Source organism: Schistocerca cancellata, chromosome 2 (genome assembly GCF_023864275.1).
Source record: "Schistocerca cancellata isolate TAMUIC-IGC-003103 chromosome 2, iqSchCanc2.1, whole genome shotgun sequence".
NCBI lineage: Eukaryota > Metazoa > Arthropoda > Insecta > Orthoptera > Acrididae > Schistocerca > Schistocerca cancellata.
In genome coordinates this window covers 193,653,444-193,675,424 of record NC_064627.1, presented here as the reverse complement: position 1 = coordinate 193,675,424, position 21,981 = coordinate 193,653,444, and the positions used below count along the sequence as shown (strand labels likewise).

General features: G+C 42.5%; 2 non-coding genes across 2 annotated transcripts; both read left to right on the top strand.

The window, feature by feature from the left end:
* The first annotated feature begins 10,876 nt into the window (after positions 1–10,876).
* Trnah-gug (transfer RNA histidin (anticodon GUG)) lies at positions 10,877–10,948 on the top strand. The gene has a single exon. It is a non-coding gene; the product is annotated as a tRNA-His (tRNA).
* A 10,701-nt stretch (positions 10,949–21,649) lies between these two features.
* Positions 21,650–21,721, top strand: Trnah-gug (transfer RNA histidin (anticodon GUG)). The gene has a single exon. It is a non-coding gene; the product is annotated as a tRNA-His (tRNA).
* The last annotated feature ends 260 nt before the right edge of the window (positions 21,722–21,981 follow it).

The following is a 21,981-nucleotide window of genomic DNA, read 5'->3' as shown; positions in this document are numbered from 1 at the left end:
GTTTTGTTCTTTAAAAATGTATGGATTTTGTGCGTTAACCTGTTTGAGTCCATTCTTTCTAAGTGCCCCATGAATTGGATTATTCTCATGCGAATTGTGTCTGTTATTTTGGAGATATTTTTATATATTTCTGCATTGGGTTTTGGATAATGTACCCCATCTTTAGTTCTTGGTCCTAGGATTTTCCTCATTATTTTACGTTCTTTCACTTCTAATTCCTCTTTAGTGTTCTGTGTTGAAGGTTTAGTGTCTCAGATGCGTAGAGAGCTATCGTGTAATGTCGTATTTTGCAATTCCACGAGAGACTCTTTTTGTTGTAAATGTTTTTTGTTAACTGAAACGCCGTCTCCATTTTCTGGACTCTTGATCTGACAGATTTCTTTTCATTACAATTTTCTGCAATCCATTCACCTAAATATTTAAATTCTTTTACTCGAGAGATGTAGTTATTACCAATTTTGAGATCAGAAGGTGCATCTTTGACGTCAGTCATAAATTTTGTTTATTCAAATGAAATTTGTAATCCTATTTTAGCTGCCTGTTCTTGTAATAATTCTAGCTGTTTCTGTGCATCGGTAATGTCTTGTGCGATCAGTGCCATGTCATCAGCAAATGCTAAACAGTGTAATTCTATGCCCTTATGTCTTGGTCCCAGTCTGTGTGCTGGTGCACCTGCTTTTTTCCATTCTCTAACAACTTTTTCAAGAGCACAATTGAAGAGCACTGGGGACAGTACATCCCCCTGTCGTACTCCTGTGTCTCTTTCAAATTCTGTGCTCAATTCTCCCATAAATTTTACTTTGGATTTGGTCTCCGTGAGTGTTTCTTTTATGATGTTTGTTGTCTTTTGATCTAGTCCAAATTCTGCTAATACTTCAAAAAGGGATTCTCGGTCTATACTGTCATATGCTTTTTTTAAAGTCGACAAACGTGATGACATAACTTTTGTTTGAAGTACTATGTAAATATTTAACTGAGTTTTTCAAGTTAAGGATTTGTGCTACGCAATTATTATGTCGTCTTGCGTCAACTTTGACTGTGCCAGACAAGCTCTCTTACGGATTGTGAACGTCCGCCATGTTGAGGTGAAACTTCTTTACTTACAGAGGCAACAAATGGAATAAGTCAGGGTCCGATCGAAATCCCGCTCCTTCCTACAGGATGAGCACACCTCCTTATATCACCTCTTCCGGTTGCGGACGCGTCGCAGAGGTGCAAGTTTCACGTCCCTCACTCAAACAGATGGCCATATACTGACATCCCAACGTGACATTTCCACAGCAATTTATAATTACTTTACCGACCTTAATGATGACCCTGCTACTGATAAGATTATCTCTGATGGTTTTACTCGTCTCCTAGACTGCGTGGTTACTCCTGCATTAAATGATGACTATCTAAGTGACTTTATTTGCGATGACATGCATCGCCTTATTGTTGATTCACCATCGCAAAAGTCGCCGGGACTCGACGGTATTCCTCAGGAATGTTGTGTATATTTTTGGCCTGTTGTAAGATATACCATTAAGTCACTGGTAAATGAAGAGATTTTTGGGCGGGAGGGTTTGATTGCTGACACCTTCAAGGTTGGTAAAATCGTTCTTATTCCGAAGACAACTGGTCGTCCAGATGCTGACAAATTCCACCTGATCACACTGCAAAATTTCGGTTACAAAACTGTCGCCTGTGCAGTTAATAGCTGTTTGTCGATACTGCTATAGAAAATTCTTGCTATCCACCAAAGCTGTGTGCCTGTGCGCACTGTTCTGACTTCTGTAATCGAATGCTGCGACGTTGTCTCGCCGGCTGCAGCGACTTCTGTCTCTGGAGCCTTTTATTATCGATTCGCCGTATTGCTGACCACTTAGGTGGCTGGAAGATATTAGGAGACGCCTTCTCGGTACGAGCGTACGCGGATGATGTTATGGGATTGCTACATCACGTCGCTGATATGTCTTTGCTCGAGGACATATTAGATTAATTTTGCTCTCTCTGTCTCTCTGGGGCCCGTATTAATTAACGGTAATGTATCCTATTCGCATTGCAGGATTTTCAACACATTGTTATTCCATGGGCAGCGGTTGATACTCGCCACAGATCGTTGGGAATTATCGTGGATCGCTGTCCGATGAAAGTGGCTGCACTCAATTGGCGGGAGGTCACGAACTGAATTCAAATAGTAATTCGTGAGCGCGAACGTCGTTCCCTTAGTCTTCTTCACAAATTGCGGATCCTAGATTCCTACATCTTCAGCAAAGTGTAGTATGTTGCACAAATGCGCCCGCTTCCCGTGATGATGGCGCACAAATCGATGCAAATGTCCGGTCGTTTCCATTGGGAAAGTCCATTTTTCGACTTTGAGGGTTGGGACTTTCCAATATCAAATCGAAAGCTTCAGTATTGTTCATACGGCGTACCGTTTTAAAATGTACTAAAGCAACTGTATTAGATTTCGCTTATTTTCGTGTCTTCGACCGGCTAGTCTGATTCCGTCTGCCGATGTTGGCCGGACCAACTCTAAATTGCGGTACGTACGTGAATTTCATAATGTAATACATTTTCTGGGTGCTGACGTTTTGTAAGTTACACACCTTACCACCAGATCCTTGCCTTCTCGTCGGGGAGTACAATCATACCTCTCCCCAGTTGAAATGGCCGCGCCATTTGTACCCTGGAAAACAGTGTGGTTTCACGTTAATCTTCCTATCCTCCTGACGGAAGCCGCCTCATCGTGTAGAGGGTCAATCACAGTCTGATCCCGACCGAGAACGCCTCCATCCCATTGGTGTTAGTCTGACTGATCTTTGCGTCACATGTCATCAACGTGATACATTACCACACAGGTTTGTCTCTTGTGCCGACAACTGGCTTTCCTTACCCGATCAGCTGAAGCTCCTTCCTCGGTTGAACTTCTTGTGTATCCAGACTTTTCCATTTTCCCTCGGACCAAGTCTAATTCGGTGGTATGTCTCCACGGACGCTACGGCCACTATGAAGTCGGCTTTGATAACGATCCCGCCCGTCTTGTTTTTCGCCATTGCTCAATGCTCAATGAAGGTGGCAAAGGCTTCGGCGTTTTCGTGCTTTACTTGCAATTATGTTGCACCTTGTCTTTAATCGTCAAGGAATTGCCTGTTTTTTTCTGAAGCCTTCTCCCATTGTGTTCTTCCTAGAGAAAAAACCTGTTTCCTTAAGTATTCCGGCGTTGTGAAATTTTTGTCTATCAAGGTGTCTTTTCGTAAAACAAAAGACAACAAAAATAATGACAAATTTAAGAAAATATAAAAAATAGAAACCTAAAATAAAGATTCGCCCTAGTACCATGTTCAAGTCAGGGACCATCACAGTGACACACAGGGCGGAGGCATCGTGGCCAGGCCTAAGGTTTGGACCCGACCCGAAGCACTGAAAACAAATAAAATGCAGAAAATCTGAGCATCTTTGGAGCGATCCTCTTCAACGACTAACTGCTAGATTTTGGTGATGACCTTATACTGCCTTATTTCGTCTGTCAGGTGCTACTGATGTCACATTCTGAGGTTCCATTGTAAAATTCAAAGCAAAGATTGCACTGAGATGCTTCGAGCTGCTATTCCTCCAAAGCAAACTATACTTCGAATCCTCTAATCGTAGCCCAGGCTGAGATGTTTGGAACCAACTGACAGCCGAAATAAGACAGTGTACAGAGGACACTCTGTCTGGGGGTAACACGTTTGATTAGTAATCAAAAGGTCTTCGATCACGGATTCGGGCCCGGCCACTGATTAAATTCTGAATGCAAATCACCAGCAATTGCGGACGAAGACTTCCGATAAGAAGTCACCCTCATTCTAACAACAGCGCTGTCAAAGAAGGCGGAAGACAGATATTTAGGGCCCACTCTAGTTCTTTGGATGGGAAACTGCCCTAAAAGACGGGCCAATCAGCACTGACCAACGGCATGAGGATGTGGAAGACAATGAAAACCACTGCATTAAAGAGAATCGGCGTGTACCGACAGGACATGTGGCCTGTAATTGAAAAAGTGTCATGATGACCTCTCCATTGGGATCCCCATTGGGATCTCCGGGTGGGGACTGCCAAGGGGGAGATTACCATGAGAGTAATATTCAATAACCAACGAAAAGATGACGTTCTACGAATCGGAACGTGGAATGTCGGAAGCTTGAACGTGGTAAGGAAACTATAAAATCTGAAAAGGGAAATACAGAGGCTCAATCTAGATGTAGTAGGGATCAGAGAATTGAAATGGAAAGAAAACGAGTATTTCTGGTCAGACGTGTGTAGGGTAATATCAACAGGAGCAGAAAATAAAATAATGGAGTTAGATTCTTTACGAATAGAAAAGTAGGACAAAGAGGGAACAGTTCAGTGAAAGGGTTGTGCTCATCGGAATCGACAGCTAACAATCTACGATAACAATAGTTCAGGAATACATGCCGACGTCGCAAGCAGAAGAGGAAAAGATAGAGAAAGTATATTGAACGGGTAATTCAGTACGTAAAGGGAGCTGAAAATATAATAGTTATCGGAGACTGGAATGATTGTAAGGGAAGGAGCTCCACAAAAGGTTACGTCAGAACATGGACTTCGTAGTAGGAACAAGAAAGGGGAAAGACTAACTCAGTACTGCAATAAATTTGTGGTGTCACCGCCAGACACCACACTTGCTAGGTGGTAGCCTTTAAATCGGCCGCGGTCCCTTAGTATACGTCGGACCCGCGTGTCGCCACTATCAGTGATTGCAGACCGAGCGCCGCCACACGGCAGGTCTAGAGAGTCTTCCTAGCACTCGCCCCAGTTGTACAGCCGACTTTGCTAGCGATGGTTCACTGACAAATTACGCTCTCATTTGCTGAGACGATAGTTAGCATAGCCTTCAGCTACGTCATTTGCTACGACCTAGCAAGGCGCCATTACCAGTTACGATTGATGCTGTAAAACATGTACCGTCAAGAGCGATGTTCACCAATTATGGATTAAAGTTAAGTATTCCAGAAGCTACGTACGTTTTTTGCTAGTCTCAATTCCTTGTCCTGTTCCAGACCTCACGCCAGTCTGCGTGAGCTTAAACGCGTGCCTTTCGGCTTCCTCATAGTGGGTTGGCTGTCTTGCCAATCCACAACAAAATTTCAGCTAATAACAGCGAATACTCAGTTCAAGAATCGGAACAGGAGGGGTGCACATGGAAAAGGCCGAGAGATAGGGGAAGATTTCCAGTCAGCAGAGATTTCTAAATCAGATACTCGGTTATAAGGTGTACCAAGAAGCAGATATAGATTCAAACCACAGGTTAGTAGTGATGAAAATTAGACAGAATTTCAAGAGAGTAGTGAGGCAAAATCTGTGTGCAAAGAAGTGGGATACGGAAGTACCAAGGAATGACGAGATATACTTGAAATTCCCTCAGGCTACAGATACTGCGATAAGGAATGGCACAGTATCAGTTCAGTTGAAGAGGAATGGACAACTCTAAAAAGGGCAATCGCGGAAGTTGCAAAGAAAAACAGGGGCAAAGATGGTAACTGCGAAGAAACCATGGGTATCAGAAGAGATGCGTCAATTGATCGATGAAAGAAGGAATACAAAAATGTTAGGGAAATTCAGGAATACGCAAATGCAAGTCATTTACGAAAGAAATAAATGGAAAGCGCGGGGAAACTAAGGCGAAATGGCTACAGGAAAAAGTTAAGAAACTGGAAAGAAATGATTGACGGAAGGACTGTCTCAGTATATACAATTGTGAAAATAGCCTACCGTGAAACTAAAAGAATTAACATTAAGAATGCAATGGGAATTCCGGTGTTAAATGCAGAGGAGATAGGCAGTAGGTGAAGTAGTACATTGAAGGCTTCTATAAGGTGAAGGACTTGCCTGATTATGGGACGAAAGAAGAAACAGGAGTCAATACAGTAGGGATAGGGCATTCGGTATTACAACCAGAATTTAAAAGAGCTTTGGAAGACAAAACGAAATAAGGAAGAATGGATAGATAACATTTCATGGGAATTTCTAAAATCAGGGGAAGTGACAACAAAACGATTGTTCGCGTTGGTGTATAGAACGTATGCGAGTGGTGATATACGATCAGACTTACGGAAAAACGTGGTAAAGGCGCTAGAGAGGCAGTTCTGACATTGCAGTTGATAATGGAAGCAAGACGGAAGAAAAATCGATTCAAATTCCTAGAACATGTCGACTTTGAAATAGCGTTCGACAAAGTAAAATGGTGCAAGATGTTAGAAATCCTGAGAAGAATAGGGATAAGCTATTGGAAAAGACGAGTGTCATAAAATATTTACAAGAACCAACAGTACGAGTGGAAGATAAAGAAGTACTCGCATTAAAAAGGATGCAAGACAGGGATGTAGTCTTTCACTCCCACTGTTCAATCTATGTGCTGAAGAAGCAATGACGGAAATAAAACAAAGGTTCTAGGACGGAATTAAAAACCAGGGTGAAAGAATGTCAATGTTAATATTTGCTGATGAAATTGCTGTCCTCAGTGAAAGTAAAGAAGAATTACAGGAAAGGAATAAACTATCTAATGAGTAACGAACATAGATTGAGAGTAAATCGAAGAAAGACGAAAATAACGAGAAGCAGCAGAAATGAAAACAAAGGGAACCTTACGACAGAATTGATGGTCACGAACTAGATGAAATTAAGTAATCCTGCACCTAGACAGCAAAATAACTCTTGACGGAGGGAGCAATCAGGACATAAAAAGTAGACTAGCACTGTTAAAAAGGGCATTCCTGGCCAAGAGAAGTCTAGTAGTATCAAACATAGCTCTTAATTTTAGGAAGAAATTTTTGAGAATTTACTTTTAGAGCACAGCCTTGTTTGGTAGCGTGACATGGACCGAGGGAAAACCCGGAACAGAAGACAATCGAAGCATTTGAGATGTGGTGCTACAGAATAATGATGAAAAATAGATGGGCTCATAAGGTAAGGAATGAGGTTTTCCTGAAGATCGGCGAGGAAAGGAAAATTTAGAAAACACTGGCAAGAAGAAGGGACAGGATGATAGCATATCGTTAAGGCATCACGGAACAGCTCTCATTGTAGTAGGAGGAGCTTTAAGGGGGTAAAAACTGAGGACAGAGATTGGAATACCTGGAGCAAATAATTAAGGACATAGGCTGCACGTTCCCTCCTGCTCCCTCCCCCGCCTCACCCCACCCCACTCCCATAGAAAAAGGATGAAAAAGGAGAGCAGGAGAAGTATCTAGTGGTTAGTCGCCTTCGTGAAGACCGCTTCAAAGACGGTCGGAATCTCAGTATTCGAGGTTTTATTTCTGTTTCATGACGACACGGCCTAATACCCAAAACGATTTTATTCAGATTTATGTTGTAGTTCATTGTTTATGGAAAAACCTACTTCCACATCATGTAACTTAAGTCACGTGATTACTTTCACCATACTAATCTTCCTCTGTGTAGAATGTGGTCCAAAAATGTTTCATTTTTAAGATGGAGAGCCTTATTTTTTTAAGGGGCAATCTAATGCTGAAGTGAATAACACAAAATTTTGTATGGGAGTAATACTACACGTTAAAAAAAGAGTATATATTGCTGGAGAGAGCATCACAAATCGTCAGTGTTACGGGCCCTGTGCGACTTTAAGCTGGCCCTGATAACAGACTGGTTTCATACGAGTACTTGTTAAATAAACTACCAAAATGGTTGCAAGCTGTCGGTTTGAAGAATGATTTCGTATATTTTGTCTTTAAGTGAGTTATAGGTCGCTAGCGACGTGCAAAGACCGCTTAAGCACTGTTTTGTCTGCTGTGTAAGTTTCATCTTTGTCTACATAGCGAAAGCATATCTGTTTGCTATATTTTGGAGGCTGTACCATGCTGATCTATCAGTAGCGTGGTACTTATGTTTAGACTGTACATGCGGACGGAGATGAAGCATGTGTCGTTCTTCTTCCGCTTATTGCTGGGACTAGACGTATAGTCATCATGTGGACGATACCTGCAACTTTCGTCGTTCTGTTTGTTAAGGTAAAATGTCTTGTCTTTTTTTTTGTATTTACTGAAAAGGCGATTTCTGAGCTGTTACACATGGTTATCAGCTCTGTAAATGCGCTTTCCTTGCGATCAAGGTTAAATCTGCTGTTAAGAAATGTTCCATCTTCAAGAATTATCAGACTGTCGTTAATTTATCCATGTATACAGGTCATGCCTCATATTACTATTCCTCTTATTTACTATTACTACGGGAATATAAGGTTTTGTGGGGTTCCTTTTGTTCTGTTTTTTGAAAATATGTGGAACTGTATTACACGTGGTCCCTATGGGGACATTAGTACCAGTATTACTAAGTTTTGGTGTTTGTCTAATGAATAATAATCAGAGGCCACTTCATATTCTCTTTAATTATTTTACGTCCCGGAGCCACTTACGAATTTATCAGGTTTTCGTATTCAAACTGCATGTGATTAAATGTTCTTTATCTGATTTCGTAGCTGATGTGACCACAACTCACAGAATACGTTCTGCCTTCAGTAGGATCTTTATTCAGATAAGCTGACTCGGCAGATGATACATTGCGGTGTGTGACTAACTAACTAGTGGCACAGGGTTTCACAAAGTGGACATTTGGGTAATGCTCACGTTTTCTGCGTAACATTTATTTATTAATTCTTTCCGTGCCTATTACAGCGACCATGGGGGTAGTTCTGATCTGCTGAGAACTAGAAAAGTGCCGATGCTCAGTATGTGGAGAGTGTCGATTGTGATGAAATCTTCTTACGAATAAGTGCTGCACTCTACAGCATGGAGTCTACACCTCCGTTGCACGCATTTCCTCTGTAAGAGAGGGCGCATTTCATTTTTAGGCTGTGTTAGGAAGTTCGAACCTGCTCGTCGTAATTTTTCATTATTTCAATACTTGTTCAGGTCCCCTCGTATTTCTCTTGGCGTTACGAATGTTTTCCTCACTTCTGAATATCTCACCAGCAGAAGTCATCTCCATCTACATCTACATTTATACACCGCAAGCCACCCAACGGTGTGTGGCGGAGGGCACTTTACGTGCCACTGTCATTACCTCCCTTTTCTGTTCCAGTCGCGTATGGTTGGCGGGAAGAACGACTGTCTGAAAGCCTCTGTCCGCGCTCTAATTTCTCTTATTTTACATTCGTGATCTCCTCGGGAGGTATAAGTAGGGGGAAGCAATGTATTCGATACCTCATACAGAAACGCACCCTCTCGAAACCTGGACAGCAAGCTACACCGCGATGCAGAGCGCCTCTCTTGCAGAGTCTGTCATTTGAGTTTAACATCTCCGTAACGCTATCACGGTTACCAAATAACCCTGTGACGAAACGCGCCGCTCTTCTATGGATCTTCTCTATCTCCTCCGTCAACCCGATCTGGTACGGATCCCACACTGATGAGCAATACTTAAGTATAGGTCGAACGAGTGTTTTGTAAGCCACCTCCTTTGTTGATGAACTACATTTTCTAAGGACTCTCCCAATGAATCTCAACATGGTACCCGTCTTACCAACAATTAATTTTATGTGATCATTCCAGTTCAAATCGTTCCGCACGCATACTCCCAGATTTTTTACAGAAGTAACTGCTACCAGTGTTAGTTCCGCTATCATATAATCATACAATAAAGGATCCTTCTTTCTATGTATTCGCAATACATTATATTTATCTATGTTAAGGGTCAGTTGCCACTCCCTGCACCAAGTGCCTATCCGCTGCAGATCTTCCTGCATTTCGCTGCAATTTTCTAATGCTGCAACTTCTCTGTATACTACAGCATCATCCGCGAAAAGCCGCATGGAACTTCCGACACTATCTACTAGGTCATTTTTATATATTGTGAAAAGCAATGGTCCCATGACACTTCCCTGTGGCACGTCAGAGGTTACCTTAACGTCTGTAGACGTCTCACCATTGATAATAACATGCTAACATGCTGCGTTCTGTTTGCTAAAAACTCTTCAATCCAGCCACACAGCTGGTCTGATATTCCGTAGGCTCTTACTTTGTTTATCAGGCGACAGTGTGGAACTGTATCGAACGCCTTCCGGAAGTCAAGGAAAATAGCATCTACCTGGGGGCCTGAATCTAATATTTTCTGGGTCTCACGAACAAATAAAGCGAGTTGGGTCTCACACGATCGCTGTTTCCGGAATCCATGTTGATCCCTACAGAGTAGATTCTGGGTTTCCAAAAACGACATGATACGCGAGCAAAAAATATGTTCTAAAATTCTACAACAGATCGACGTCAGAGATATAGGCCTATAGTTTTGCGCATCTGCTCGACGACCCTTCTTGAAGACTGGGACTACCTGTGCTCTTTTCCAATCATTTGGAACCTTCCGTTCCTCTAGAGACTTGCGGTACACGGCTGTTAGAAGGGGGGCAAGTTCTTTCGAGTACTCTGTGTAGAATCGAATTGGTATCCCGTCAGGTCCAGTGGACTTTCCTCTGTTGAGTGAAGTCAGGTGCTGTTATTTCTCATTCATGAGTGAGAATGGGGACATTTTCAGGGCATTAACGCTGACGTCATACCAGTTACGTATGTGATTAGATGTAGACGGGATTAGGAGGCTTTCAATGTAAAGGGGGCGGATTGAATCGGCACTACGTTACAGTTGCCGTACTAATTTTCCTCTCTCTTTATGTTTTTAAAGCGCGTTTTGGAAACAAGTCACATAGGAAAAATGGAAAGCAACGCTGCCAGCCGCATTCTGTAACGCTCTGCCTGTCCACCAGTGCTGGTGCTGAGAAAGCGCCACGGCTCACAAGAGAACTGCTCGTGACGTCACAGCCACGGTCAGTGGTCCTGCAGCGTCTGCAGAAAAACGCCTTGTACCCTACTGCAGAGCTTCGGTGATGCCTGCCGTGATAGTCTAGTGGTTAGGACATTGCGTTGTGGCCGCAAGAACCCAGGTTCGAATCCTGGTCACGGCATTGGGGTGATATTTTTATCTAAATTTCTAGACAATTAACAATTTCTCTCACTAGTTATCGACAACAAAAGTATGTTGCATCCCGCTTACGTTTCAGTGAATTTTTATCGGCTTCAGTGGCTTCCCCGTTATTTTCTGTTGAATAACGGGTAAATTAGTTGGAACGCCTTCGAAAAATCACTGTGAAGCTCACCGCCAGTCTCAGTAACTTCAGTAATCTACTACATTGCAAATTCAGACACCGAAAATTGCTCTCTGAATCGAATTCCTGATCGAATAATTGCTCATTTTACAACTTATCCCTGTCACCACAGAAAGAGACGTTTACCATGTTCTAGTTGCAGTGGCAAGCAACGAGTTTGTCAAAGTGTAAAAAATTGTGGAATGTACATGTAATGGAATGTACATGTAATGGAATGTACATGTAATGACGAAACGTCTGACTGCTATGGAGAGTCAAGCGCCTGACTTTTTGCTGCCAGTATTTTAGCTATTCACGACCGTACTTTCTATCCTGAGACAGATACAACACAATATTTTATTTTTTGTGTTTTGTTTTAAAAACGAACCCACTGCTTTGGCGTGGTAGACATTACCAGGTTCTATTAAAATAAGGAGGACCCGTCTGAAATCTTCCTGTTTGCATCATGGTAGTGCAATACCACAAGCCTGGCTTCGATGGCTGATCTGTGCGGGTGGCTGTGTTTACATCACCGCTGATGCTGGAAGAGTGCTGTCACTCGTGAGTTTAACGCCGTGTCGCGTTCACAGTTTGTGGTAAGATCTTATGGGACCAAACTGCTGAGGTCATCGGTCCCTAAGCTTACACGCTACGTAATGTAACTTAAACTAACTTACGCTAAGGAAAACACACAAACACACACACACACACACACACACACACACACACACACACACATGCCCGAGGGAGGACTCGATACTACGCCGGGGTGACCCTCGCGAACCGGACCAAGGCGCCTGAGACCACGCGGCTACCCGGCGCAGCCATTCACAGTAACCAATATCAACTAAGTGTAGAAACTGGTAATGACAGAATCTCTCTATAAAAATACACCTTGAAGTGTACGTGTGATAATGCCTTCTCAAGATCTAATTCTTTTGAAGTGGAGAGATTCATAGAGGAGGCAGTCAAGTTAACAAGTGATGACATCGCTGGAGTGCACCAATCGGTTTCCGGAAGCACCGTTTTCCTCATGTTAAAGAAATCTGAGAAATGTGAATTTAAATTGTTGGGTTTTGTAGATACAATTTAACTCTTAAATATTCTGATGGCAATATTGTTGGGATTAAAGTAACCCATGCTGGCTTTGATTTTAAAACAATTAGATTTTATGAACTTTCTCTGAAAATAATTCTCGAGCAAATTTCAGATTCCCGCAGTGGGTCAAAATCGATATGGTCAATATTGTCTTACATCAGTGTTTTCGGTTGTGCAGCTGTTGTGATATATGAGGGAGTACCACGAACGTGCGCCGACTGTGATTTCCTAGATATGTTGTCGCTGAGCGTACGCAAAGTCGCTTCACAGAATTACCAACCGGTGAGACTGCGGTTGGAAACACTATGTCGCAGCTACCGCTGACACACTGATAGGGGGCTGGGCATTTCTCTAGTATTCGAATGTCGTGAGCGCATAAGCGGCTTTGTGCTGTTTGAAATTATAAGCGCGCAGTGTCATCAGAGAAAGTGAGGTGCCTGGAGCCCTGCTTGGACCATTGCTGCTTTGCAGGATGCTCGGGAGACGATGCGCAGTCTTAATAGTGAGATGAGGTAACAGAGTAATAGGCATTAGTGTGTCATGAGTATTACGGCATAGGCCGAGCACGACTCACGGCCACATACAAACTTCCATATGTCGTCAACCATACTGATACGAACTCAAAAATTCACGATGGACGGTACTAACCTTGAGATATAATTTATCAGGTATCGATTTTATTTTGTTAAGATGGCAGAACGATTTGTGGATCGAGTAGATGACTCAAATATTGTTTCCACCAGTTTTGTATGCATTCAGGCCGATTTAACTTGCAAGTGACAATCTCTTTTGTCGTCACGGTATTATAGATAAAAATATTGCTTGTCACTCGTAACCTTACTTCCGCTAGGAATGTGGGAAGAGACAAGAATATATATACATTTTTAGGTACACCAGCAAGAGTTCGTCATATGCTGTCACTGGGTCAGGTCATGTGACTTCCCATTTGTGTAGTTTTCTGTAACTGTCTGCCAAAATTAAGTTGGCAACCATGAAACAAGATGGAAGATGCTTTGTTATTTTGTGAACTGTGATTTATGTGAGCAGTGAGAACAACGTTTACCTGCAAACCATGTAGCGTGATTTAATGTTTCGACTTGGAACATAGCAGAACTGAACCCAGGGACCAATCTCCTAGACGGGGCTGCAGACATTTTAAACACTTGAGTGTAATCGATAACGTCAATTAAATGTATCTATGCCATCATTTTAATTTACGGAGGCTCAGAGTTTGATAGATGTTTGACATGCAGTGATAGGAAAAACCGCAAGATTTATAACTAGTATAACTACAACTACCATAACAAAAAGACAGCTTGTAAAAATGTCTGAGCGCCTGAAAAGATGTTTACACATCTTGGACCTAAAAACTATGCAACAACTTCTGGAAACAGTAAGTAATTCTCTGTTTTATCTAACTTCGAAATGTTGTAACTGCGTTTCGACACAGTGTGTCGCCCTGCAATAAGCCTATGTACTTTAATAGGATCAATGGTACCCTGATATCTAAAAAATGATATTAACTGAAAATAAGACCGCTATCGCTCGAAATGCATCATGTATTGAAATAAAAATCACGATTAGTGACCGAATGAGATTTTTTTACGTAAGTGATAACGGTCACGGTAGCAACAGTTATAGCAGTGGGCAAAATTAAGGTTTATTTACATTTTATGAAGATCAATAACAATTTTGTCGACACAGATTGTTCGCTGTCATTGTTGCCAGAGATCGCCTGAAAATAATCTTTTGAGATATCCTAACAGGAAACTGTTAAAATGTGGATCTCTAGAAAAAAACAGTCAAATAATCAGAACTAAGTTTTGATTAAGCGTAGTAGGAATCCAGTTCACTCACTGCTGTTTTTGCGATCCTGTTTTAAGCTTTTGTCGCAATCTTTCAGTCAAGTCTGTGTCGCTTTACAGTAGGTTTGCCTCTGAGTTTTCAAGTTCGCCTGAGTACTCCAGGGCTCAAAACATTCAGATAAGGAGTGCCTCATGGTGGTTTGTTCTGTACAGCGCCCTAAACTTCATATGGTCGGAATGCGTTTATTTTGCTTTTTATTTAACCGTGATAAGTTTCGAGGCGATCTGTACGAGTCAGTGCTGTAATGGTATTCCGGTTATTCGATCGGCAGTAAACACCTGCAACAGTGGTTATGATACTCTTCCCACTTACTGAAAACTAGATTAACGACAACAGTCATTTTAAGAATAAAAAACAACGTAAAGCAGGAACATATTAATCTTGGATATTTCATTTCAGTAGTGCCGCAACCAATCGGACTGTTTTGTCTCCCTTGAATATTGAACCAATCCCTCTAAAATGATTCTTCCATCTAGATCATCGTACGAGAGTCCACCTCCGAAGCGCAACGGCAGCGTTTCCGCTTACCACGCAAGGGGCCCGAGTTCGATTCCCGGCAGGGGACTGGGTGTTGTGTGTCCATCATTTTCATCATCATATACCCGCAAGTCGCCGAAGTGTAGTCAACTAAAAAGGACTTGAAATACGGCAGCCGAACTCCCTCGCATGGGGCCTCCCGGCCAATAATGCCGTAAGATATTTCATTTCGTCGTACGAGAGGTTTTGTCCCGTAGCTTGCGTTCGCAGTACCCTTATATTTCTCTTATGGAATGGTGGTCAGACATGTCAAACCTTTGCTCCGGAATACGTTAATGCATTACGGCGATAAGAGCGCGCGGGATCTCCGTCGGACCCAGGAATTTTATTATTTCGTCATGCGTCGACATTGACTGTGCCAGACAAGCTCCCTAGCGGATTATGGATGTCGCCGGGGAGGTTAATAGCCGTATGTGACACTGTTAGAGAAAAGTCTTGCCGTCCACCAAAGCTGTGTGCCCTTGGAACACGATTCTGACTTCTGTAGTGGAATGCCGCAACGTGTTCTCGTTGGCTGCAGCGACTTCCGTCTCTGGAGCCTTGCTTTTATTGATTTTAATAAGGCCGGTCAGTCACGGTTTCTTGATGCAGGTGCTCAAGGCGACCATCTCAATCACACTGCGTGTCAGGTATTATTCAGTCTTTTCACTGATATTCACGCATCTGTCGTAGTGAATGGACGACTTACTCCCCAGATCACCATCCGACGGGGGTTACTGCAGGGCAGCCCCCTCTCCATGTAGCTTTTTGTCCTGTCCTTTGAACCTCTGCTTCGCCGTATTGCTGATGAATTAAGTGGCTGGAGTAATTAGGAGAAACGTTCTCGACACGAGCGTATGCAGATGATGTTATGGGATTGCTACGTCGTGTCGCTGATATATCGTTGCTCAAGGACATATTAGATTAATTTTGTTCTCTCTCTGGGGCCAGTATTCTTTTATTTTTAATTTTTTTTTTGTCATCAGTCTTCTGACTGGTTTGGTTGGGCCCGCCACCAATTCCTTTCCTGTGCCAACCTCTTCATCTCAGATTAGCACTTGCAACCTACGTCCTCACTTATTTGCCGGATGTATTCCAACAACTGTCTTCCTCTATAGTTTTTGCCCTCTACAGCTCCCTCTATAACCACGGAAGTGATTCCCTCATGTCTTAACAGATGTCCTATCATCCTGTCCCTTCTCCTTATCAGTGTTTTCCACATATTCCTTTCTTCTCCGATTCTGCGCAGAACCTCCTCATTCCTTACCTTATCAGTCCATCTAATTTTCAACATTCGTCTGTAGCACCACATCTCAAATGCTCCGATTTTCTTCTGTTCCGGTTTTCCCACAGTACATGTTTCACTACCACACAATGCTGTACTCTAGACGTACATTCTCAGAAATTTCTTCCTCAAATTAAGGCTGATATTTGACATTAGTAGACTTCTCTTGGTCACGAACGCCCTTTTTGTCACTGCTAGTCTGCTTTTGATGTCCTCCTTGCTCCGTCCGTCATTGGTTATTTTATTGCCTAGATAGCAGAATTCCTTAGCTTCATCTACTTCGTGACCATCAATCCTGATGTTAAGTTTGTCACTGCTCTCATTTCTGCTACTTCTCGTTATCTTCGTGTTTCTTAGATTTACTCTCAATCCATACGCTACACTCAGTAGACTGTTCATTCCATTCGGCAGATCATGTAATTCTTCTCCACTTTCACTCAAGATAGCAATAGCATCAGCGAATCGTATCATTGATATCCTTTCGCCTTGAATTTTATTTCCACTCCTGAACCTTTTTTTTATTTCCATCATTGCTTCCTCATGTAGAGATTGAATAGTAGGAGCGAAAGGCTACATCCTTGTCTTACACCCTTTTTAATACAAGAACTTCGTTCTTGGTCTTCCACTCTTATTATTCCCTCTTGGCTCTTGTACATATTGTATATGACCCGTCTCTTCCTATAGCTTACCCCTACTTTTTTCAGAATTTCGAACATCTTGAACCATTTTACATTGTCGAACGCTTTTTCCAGATTGATTTTTCTTTAGTCTTGCTGCAATTATTAATGAACAGAAATGTACGCTATTGCCGTTGCATGGTTTTAAATACGTTGCAGTTCTATTAGCAACGGTTGCTGCTCAGCCCAAATCGTTGGGAATTACTGTGGGTCGCTGTCTGATGAAAATGGCCCCACTCAATTGGTGAGAGGTGACGAATTGAATTCAAGGGGCAATTGGTGAGTACGAGCGACGTCCTCTTAGTCTTCTTCACAAAACGCGGATCCTACGTTGCATAAATATTACCGCTCCCTGCGATGATGACGAGCAAATTGATGCAAATATGCTCTCGTTTCCTTTCGCGAAGTCACATTTTTCGACTTCGGTATGGGGTGGTTGCAAGTTTCCGTCCACTAGAACGGTTGGGACTTCCCAATATGAAAGGGAAGGCTTCAGTATTGTTTATACAGCGTACCGTTTTAACATGTACTCGAGCAACTCATTCTATTACATCTCGCGTTCTTGCGTGTCTTCGACCAGCCAGTCTGACTCCACGTGCCGATGTCGCCCGGATCAAGTCTACACTGCAGCACGTACGTGAATTTTATATTATTTATATTTTATATTTATTTATTATTTATATTTTCTGCGCACTGACATTTTATCAGTGATACCCCTTATCACCGGATCCTTGCTTTCTCGCTGGAGAGTACAATCATCCCTCTCCCCAGTTGAAATGGCCGCGAGTTTGGTATCCTGGAAAACAGTGTGGTTTTACGTTAGTCTTTCTTATCCTTCTGTTGGAAGTCGCCTGATCGTGGTATAGGGTCATTCACGGTCAGATCCCGACCAGCGAACGCCTCCATCGCATTGGTCTCAGTCCGCCTTATCTTTGTGGCACATGTCATCAACATATACATTACCACACACGTTTGTCTCTTACGGACGACAACACAGGCACTGGGTTTGCCGATAACTGGCTTTTCTTGCCCGATCGGCTGAAACTGCTTTCTCGGTTGAACTTCTTCTGTGTCCAGACTTTTCCGTTTTCCCTGGGACCAAGACTAATTCGATCGTATGGCTTCTCGGACCCTACGCCCACTCCGTAGTCAGGTGTGACAACGATCCTGCCCCCCCCTAGTTTTTCCCTCCCATATATGGTGGATGCCCATTGGAAATGGCTTCAGCGTTTTCATGCTTTATTTGCAATTATGTTGCACCTTGTCTTTAATCGTCAAGGAATTGGGTAGCTTTTTTCTGAAGCTTTCTCTCATTGTGTTATTCCCAGAGAAAAAACTTGTTTCATTATGTGTCCTGGAATTGTGGAATTTTTGTCTACCAACTTTTCTTTTCGTAAAACAAATAACAACACAATTGAAGAAAAAATTTATAAAAATATAAAAAATATAAAATTGTCAAATAAAAAACCCACCCTAGTGCCATGTCCAGGTGAAGGACCAGCGCAGTGACAGTTGGGACGGAGGCACCGTGGGCAGGCCTCGGGTTTCGACCCGACCCAAAACACTGAAAACAAATAAAATGCCCACGATTGGAACACCTTTGCAGCGACCCTCTTCAAGACGACTAACTGCTGGATTTTGGTGATGACCTTAAGCTGTCTTATTTCTGCTGTCGGGTGCTACCGGTGTCACATTCTGGGATGCCGTTGTACAATTCAGAGCAAAGATTGGATTGAGATGTATCGAGCCGCTATTCCTCCAAACCAAAGTGTACTTAGAATTCTCTAATCGCATCCCAGCTGAGATGTCTGGAGCCACCTGACGGCCGAAATAAGACAGTGTACAGGGGTCTAGGGGTAACACCTTTGATTAGTAATCAAAAGGTGTTGGATCGCGGATTCGGGTCTGGCCACTACTTAAATTGTGATTGCAAATCACCAGCAATTGCGGAAGAAGTCTCCCGGTACGAAGTCAGCCTCATTCTACCAACAGCGCTGTCAAAGAAGGCGGAAGAGCAGACAAATTCAGGGTCCGCTTGTTCTTTGGATGGGAAACTGCCCTAAAAGGCGAACGAATCACCACTGACCAACGGCATGAGGATGTATAAGGCAATGGAAACCACTGCATTAAAGAGAGGCGATGGTGAATCGACAGGACATGTGGCGTGTAACAGAAAAATTGTCATGATGACCTCTGCATTAGCAAAAGATTCCGGACTAGTCCCCCATTGGGATCACAGGGAGGGGACTGCCAAGGGGGAGGTGACCATGAGACAAAGATTCAATAACCAACGAAAAGATGACGTTCTAAGAGTCGGGACGTGGAATGTCGGAAGCTTGAATGTGGTAGGGAAACTATAAAATCTGAAAAGGGAAATACAGAGGCACAGTCTAGATATAGTAGGGATCAGTGAAGCGAAATGAAGAGTATTTCTGGTCAGACGAGTGTAGGGTAATATCAGCAGGAGCAGAAAATGAAGGAATGCGGTTAGATTCTTTAAGAATAGGAAAGTAGGACAAAGAGGGAATTACTGTGAACAATTCAGTGATAGGGTTGGATTACGAACCATCTCCGATAACAATAGTTCAGCTGTACATGCCGACGTCGAATGCAGAAGAGGAAAAGATTGAGAAAGTATATTGAACGGGTAATTCAGTACATAAAGGAAGCTGAAAATCTAATAGTCATGGGAGACTAGAAGGGAAGGAGCACAAGAAAATGTTACGTCAGAATATGGACTTCGTAGTAGGAACGAGAGAGGGGAAAGACTAATTGAGTTCTGAAATAAATTTCAGCTAATAACAGCGAATACTCAGTTCAAGAATCAGAACAGGTGGTGGTACACATGGGAGAGGCCGAGAGATGGGGGAAGATTTCCAGTCAGCTTACATCATGGTGAGGCAGATATTTCGAAATCAGATACTGGGTTATAAGGCGTACCAAAGATCAGATACAGATTCAAATCACAGTTTAATAGTGATGAAGAGTAGACAGATTCTTAAGACAGTAGTGAGGAAAAATCGGTGTACAAAGAAGTGGGATACGGAAGTACTAAGGAGTGACGGGATATGCTTGAAGTTCCCTCAGGCTATAGTGGCTCCTATAAAAAAAGGATAAAAAAAGAGAGCAGGAGAATTATCTAGTGGTTAGTCGCCTTTGTGAGGACCACTTTTTCATTTTTAAGATGGAGAGCCTTATTTTTTAAAGGGCAATCTAATGCCGAAATGAATCACACAAAATTTTGTACTGGAGTAAAATTGTACGTTAAAAAAGAGCATATATTGTTGGAGAGAGCATCACAACTCTTTAGTGCGACTTTAAGTTGACTCTGATTACAGACTGGTTTCCTACGAGTCCTTTGGTGCACACATTAAGACATGTACTCATACTTGTTAAATAAACTACCAAAATGGTTCCAGGCTGTTGGTTTGAAGAATGATTTCGTATAGTTTGTCTTTAAGTGAGTTATAGGTCGCTGGCGACGTGCAAAGACCGCTTAAGCACTGTTTTGTCTGCTGTGTAAGTTACATCTTTGTCTACATAGCGAAGGCATATCTGTTTGCTGTATTTTGGAGGCTGTAGCATGGTACTTACGTTTAGACTGTACATGCGGACGGAGATGAAGCATGTGTCGTTCTTCTTCCGCTTATTGCGGGGGCTAGACGTATAGTTATCATTATGTGGACGATAACTGCAACTTTCGTGGTTCTGCTTGTTAAGGTAAAATGTCTTATGTTTTTTATGTATTTACTGAAAAAGCGATTTCTGAGCTGTTACACATGGTTATCAGCTCCGTACATGTGCTTTCCTTGCGACCAAGGTTAATTCTGCTGTTAAAATTCAGAGACATTGTTCCATCTTCAAGGATTAATATCAGTCTGTCGTTAACTTATCCATGTATACAGGTCATGCCTCACATTACTATTCCACTTATTTACTATTACTACGGGAATATGAGGTGTTCTAGGGTTCTTTTTTCTGAAAATATGTGAAAATGAATTACACATGGGAGCATTAGTAACAGTATTACTAAGTTTTGGTGTTCATCTAATGAATAATAATCAAAGGCCACTTCATATTCTCTGTAATTATTTTCATCCCGGAGCCACTTACGAATTTATCAGGTTTTCGTATTCAAACTGCATGTGATTAAATGTTCTTTATCTGATTTCGTAGCTGATGCGACCACAACTCAGAGAATACGTTCTGCCTTTGGTGGGATCTTAATTCAGACAAGCTGCGATTGGCAGATGATACATTACGGTGTGTGACTACTTACTTGTGGCACAGGGTTTCACAAAGTAGCATTTGGGTAATGCTTCCGTTTCCTGCGTAACATTTATTTATTATTCATTTCCGTGCCTATTACAGCGATCATGGGGGTAGTTCTGAGCAGCTGAGAACTATACAAGTGCCAATGCTCGTTTTGTGGAGAGTGCCGATTGTGATAAAATCTTCTTAGGAGTAAGTGTTGCACTCTACAACAAGGGGTCTACAGCTCCATTGCACACATTTTCTCTGTAAGAGAGGGCGAACTTCAATTTTAGGCTGTGTTAGCAAGTTCGAACCTGTTCGTTGTAATTTTTCGTTATTTAAAAACTTGTTCAGGTCTCCTCGTACTTGTCTTGGCGCTACTAATGTTTTCCTTACTTCTGAGTATCACATGAGGAGAAGTCAGGAGGCGTTATTTCTCAGTTATGAGTGAGAATTTTGTATGCCATTTTCAGGGCATTAACGCTGACGTCATACCAGCTACGTATGTGATTAGATGTAGACGGGATTAGGAGGCTTTCAATGTAAGGGAACGGATTGAATCGTCACTACGTAACAGTTGCCATACTAATTTTACTCTCTGTTTATGTTTTTAAAGCGGGTTTGGGAAACAAGTCACTTAGGGAAAATGGAAAGGTAACGCTGTAAGCCGCATTTTGTGAGGCTTTCGTTGCCTCTGAGTGCTGGTCTGGAGAAAGCGCCGCGGCTCACCAGAGAACTGCTCGTGACGTCACAGCCACGGTCAATCGTCCTGCAGCGTCTGCAGAAAAACGGCTTATACCATACTTGAGAGCTTCGGTGTTGCCTGCCGTGATAGTCTAGTGGTTAGGACATTGCGTTGTGGCCGCAAGAACCCAGGTTCGAATCCTGGTCACGGCATTGGGGTGATATTTTTATCTACATTTCTAGACAACTAACAATTTCTCTCACTATGTATCGACAACCCCCGCTTACGTTCCAATGTATTTTAATCGGCATCAGTGACTTCCCTGTTATTTTCTGTTGAATAACGAGTAAAAAGTTGGAAGGCCTTCCAAAAATTACTGTGAAGCTCGCCACCAGTCTCGGCAACTACAGCGACCTACTACATTGCAATTCAGACATCTAAAATTACTCTATGGATTGAGTTCCCGATCGAC